Below are 5,264 nucleotides of genomic sequence, written 5' to 3' on the forward strand. Positions count from 1 at the left end.
TTTCTTTTATTGTCCTGCATATATTTTACCAACTAAAAAAGGGTCTTACCTATAAATTCTTAACCTTAATAATACCTTACTATACATTTTTATTTATTTTAATTTGGGGATATATTAATATTGTATATTCCATATTACAATGTAAATTTTCACATAATATTATCAATGATATATTTTCCATGTTCATGAGTGATCTTCCATAGTTGAAATACTTAATAAACAGATGTCAAATTTTTTAGCTCAGTACTTGGTGAGCTTCATAAGGCAGCTTCAATGACTTTTCTCAGTGTATCCCCCTATTACATATGCTTCTTCTTAAGTATAGTACTTTTCAAGAATCATGTTAACATGATGCGGTGGTTTTCTACTCAAGATTACTAATTATAATGTCATAGAAAAAAAATTTTCTGCCAACAACATTATTGCAGTTCTTAAACTTTAAGCATTTACCAGAAATAGTAAATATCAATATTAAGGGTCCTTAAAATGTCTTCATTTCTCAAAAGTTTTAAAATTTCTGATTTTAGAATAAGTATTTAGTTTCCCTAATGGTGGAACTGAGTCCTTTGGTGAATGGTGAAGTACCATGAACAAACATTTGACACGTTAAAAAACAATGTGTTCTTTCTCTTCTTTGATTAATCTTCATTACATGTTTAAATTACTCATACCAGGATGCTTTCCTTGCCTTTGATGTTAACTCTATTATTAAAATTGTCTTTATTTTATCAGTTGGCTCACCATGAGTTTAATGATATAAACCCTCTACTTTCTATATCAAAATGTTGACATATTTGAGTATAGCTATCATATCTCCATGACCTTCCCTTTTCTAAAGTTAAGCATTCATAGTTTCTTTGACCATTCAATTTGTGTCATGTTTCTTAGTCCCTTGAAATCCTCTTTGTCAGACTCTGTGAACACACTATGATTTGAGGAATGAAGCTTAGCTTCCAGCAAGTTTCCTACCCTTTGCTTTCTGACTCAAGCCCAGCTCAGGGGGCAACACACTCACACTGTGACACCCTGTGAGTTGGTTATGCTGATCACAGAGTCATGGAGACTGGAGTCAGACAACTCAGATCCTAGGCCACCCACTGGCCAGCTGTACTGACTTGCATCTGACACTTAATCTCTTTAACCCTCAGTTTTTGCACTTGTAAAAGGGGAATAATTGTCTTTACAGTGCAGCTGTGCTGTGAGATTTAAAAAAATAATATCTGTAAAGTACCCAAGGTATATTTTTGGTCATGCATCAGGGTTCAATAACTTCTTTTAAGGAAATAAAAATGAAATACTGGTAGATTTCCAGCTGGGCAACGTTTTTGATGAGAACTATAAATTTTTCCCCACACATCAAGGGGTTTTCACCACAAATCTAAAATAAGACAGGAAGTACAGTAAATGACTCCTTCTTAGTTCTGGACTATGTCATTCATATGCAAAATGTGCCCACTGATTTTTTTTCCCTCCCTTCCTCTCCACAGGATACTTAACAATCATAATGGTTCACCTGGATCAAGGGCTCTGACCACTGTAATATATTTTTCCTCATAGCATTGGACATCTGTGATAATGAACAGAGAGCATAGGATCGTGAGCCTTTTCTCTAAGTGTCAGGATATTTCTTCTGATTTACCTTTTCATATTCCAGACTACTCAAGCTCAGCAATGATTTTGGCTGTCACAGACCCTGCAGTCTCCAGGGGGTAGCTAAGTGGAACCAGAATGACTGTTGCACAATGCTTGTTTTGCTTGAGGGAATGGTTTCCACAGAGGTCAAAAACTAAAATTGATGAAAATAGTTCTTTTGTTTTCAATTTCTTGTTAAACAAATGAAAATTCAGTTTAACAAAATCAGTGAATCTTGCACTTGCCTTTTAGAAGCAGAATTATGGATCCTGAATTCCAAAAAGGATTTGATAAAGTAGATGTTTTTTAATTTGCTTTAGGTAAATGAGAACTGAATATTCCATATGAACCACTGAATGCACCCACTCAGCAAGGGAAATAGACACATTCAATGAAGATGAGGTGCATATTTGTATGCATGTTGGGAGAGAAAAAAAGGCTTCAGTAAAACATGACAAATACTCTAGGGCTTATTGTTGCTTGCCCCTTTGAGAGGAAAGTCCTAGAGTTTGTTGTACAGAAATGACTTATGGAACCAGGTGACTTATTAAGGTCTGGCTGGCCCTCCCCAAAGGGACATCTTCATCCATGGTGTCCTTCAGAATTCTTTTTCCCTTTTTTTAATGAAAGTGAAGGAAAGAGTTCTTGGTTTCCCAGAAGCATATTCAGAATTCAGAAGAAATAATTTATCTGCTTAATTGGGGTTAGTATGATGATGTCGCAATACTTTCCAATTAAAATAACCTTTGAATCAAACTCAAGGAGCATTGGAGTTGAAGGACACATAGTAAAGAAGGAAATTATTACTATGACTTAGTGACCATTCTAATGTTGAGAAAATTAGGATAATTCTAGACTTCTGTCTACACAGGAATGTCCCTTATTCAAGTGTCTTGGAACTCTCTTTCCACTCAATAGAACAATTTAAGAAACTCTTATAAGAGGCACCTAAGTGCCCATATTCTGTTCAGACAACAAGGAATAAGCCAAAAGCACTAAATACTTGACTCAACTCACCTGAATACCCCACCTTCCTTTACATGTATTAAGAGTTAACATTGAGCCTTATTATTTTGCAGCTGTTGTGACAAGTTCCAGGAAGCAGGGCATCTTAAAATGATTTATTTTGTTGTACATAACCATTATTGTCTACCCTCATAGTCTGCTCAGGGACAAACTCCTTTGCTTATTACCCTAAAGTGTTTACCTCATGTTCCTTCTGGTATGTCTGATTCCACAAAGCAATATGTCCTTCAACCTAAAGCCATCAAAAAATATTTTTTTTTCTTTAGCAGGCTGACTCACTGACATAGGTTTCACTGTGAAATCTTAAAGAGGCCCTACAAATCATTTCCAGCCTCTCTCAATTGCATTCTATAATTTTATGACAAACCTGGGATTTGGATAGAGTTTATACTAATGTTTTCATCCTTCTGCATATTTCTCCTCTTTCTAAAATGTCCTCTCTGAATTTTCAAACAAATTTCCATCCTCTGCTAATTGTAGATTTCAAGGCTCTTTATAAAAATTATACATATTATTGGGATACCATGAAATGTTTTGATGCATGTATATGTCGTATACCTGTAGCTTACTGCTATCTAAAGTTACCCTACCATGCAATAGCACAGGAGAAGGAGAAATTCTTGCTCTATAACTGTAACTTAGCACTCATTGATCAAACTTCCCCCAACCTTCCCACCTCTCCCACTCTCCCTGACTTCTGATTACCACTATTCTCAACTACTTCAAGGAGGATAAGCTTTTTAGATTCCACATGAGTTAATTGGAACACTCTTATTCTCAGTTTATCTTGGGGGTCATTCTACCTGCAGCTCCCTTGCATTTAGGTACCCACCAAATTTCCTGCAGCTCCTTTATTCTCAAGTTCCAGGCTCTGACCCTTAAACTCATCACAACTTGGACTTCGTCTTGCTGCTTTGATAACTCTCCCTTGGTCTTCAACAATTGAGAGCTTGCTTATGTCTATGAGTAAACTTGGTTGAGTTGAATCTGACTGATTATCTTTGACCTCTTTTACATGTATTTTTGTATCTTTCTCTAGGTTTAGGAAGTTTTCTTTTATTATTGATTTGAATAAGCTTTTGACCCCTTTGACATTCTCCCTCTTGAACCTCAACGGACCAAATGTTCTCTGTTTTGATGCTAATCCAAAGTTCCTGTGACCTTTCTTCATTACTCTTCATTCTTTTTTCTTTTTTCTCCTCCAACCTTGTATGTTAAAGAAGCCTGTCTTTGATCTCATGGCTTCTTCCTTCACTTTGATCTCTTCTGCTATTGATAACTTTTATCACCTTGCTCATTGTGCCTTCTGTACTTTTCAGATGAAAGGTTTCTGTTTCTTTTTAATTACTCAATCTATTGAAATTCTAAGGTTTAATGTATATTTCCTTCCTAGAATAAATTCAACCACAAATTGATATATTATTCTCATAATTTACTAATCACATTTGCTAATATTCTGGAATTTATTTTCATCTAGTTTCAGAAAAAAAGAATGGACTATAATTGCTCTTACTATGATCTTTGTTGAGTTTTAGTGCTAACACATCCTAAGTTGAAGTGTGCACTCTTTTGTGCCAATAATGACTTTATATAGAACACTGGAATTATTACTTGTTGAATGTCTTTATTACTTAGTAAAATAATTAGTAAGGTATATCTGCTTATGCTTTTACTTTGTGGGCAGACTTTTATATATTAATTACATTTATTTAATGGTTAAATGATTCCTGGTTTTGAGTTAGTTTGGACTAGACTTACCAATCTTGGAATTATTTATGTAAATTACCATAGAATTGTTTATAATTAATTTTTATTACTACTAATATCTGCAAAATCCTTTATGATAGTCTTTTACTTTTTTATATTGATTATTTCTACTTTCCCTTTTATTTTTATATGATAAGGCTGACAAAAATCAATATAAGAAAAGAAATATATTTGGCTTTGCTGTTTTTCTCCATTGTAAATTGATTTTCAATTGGATTAATTTTAGCTGTTAATTTTAGAATTATTTGCCTTTGACACCATGGTCTTTATAATCTTCTCTACCTTACTGAAATAAATGGAAGTCATTAATATTTAGAATTTTTCTAGTAAGTGAATTTAAGTTTATGAATTCTCTTAAAAAACTGTATATCTCAACCAAATTATTTTATATGTAGAATGTTTCTTATAGAATTGATTCCTAATATCATGTGATTCTCTTCTTTGACCCATGAACTATTTAATATATATTAATTTGTTTATCAGCAAATGTGTTTTCTCATTGTATTTTGTTGATATCTAACATTACTGTAATACATTTAAAAGGATACTTTGTAATTGGCAACTATGAAAACAAGTTTAGGCATGCTCTTTCTCAATTCTAGGTCAATTTTCAAAAATATGCTTTAATTTATGCTTTGCTGTGGGTTGTTGTGCTCTAAATATATTCTACGTATGTCTAATGTTGTCTATTGTGGTTTATGTTTTTCATCTTAATTCTACTTAAAAATTGGTGTCCTGAAAAATCAGATCATGACCTTTTTCATTTGATTTTCCTAAGAGGTGAGTTTTAGTTTTTGTTTTAACTATTAATTTTTTCCTACCAAGAGGATTAACATGTG

Source organism: Marmota flaviventris, chromosome 9 (assembly GCF_047511675.1).
Source record: "Marmota flaviventris isolate mMarFla1 chromosome 9, mMarFla1.hap1, whole genome shotgun sequence".
NCBI classification, from domain to species: domain Eukaryota; kingdom Metazoa; phylum Chordata; class Mammalia; order Rodentia; family Sciuridae; genus Marmota; species Marmota flaviventris.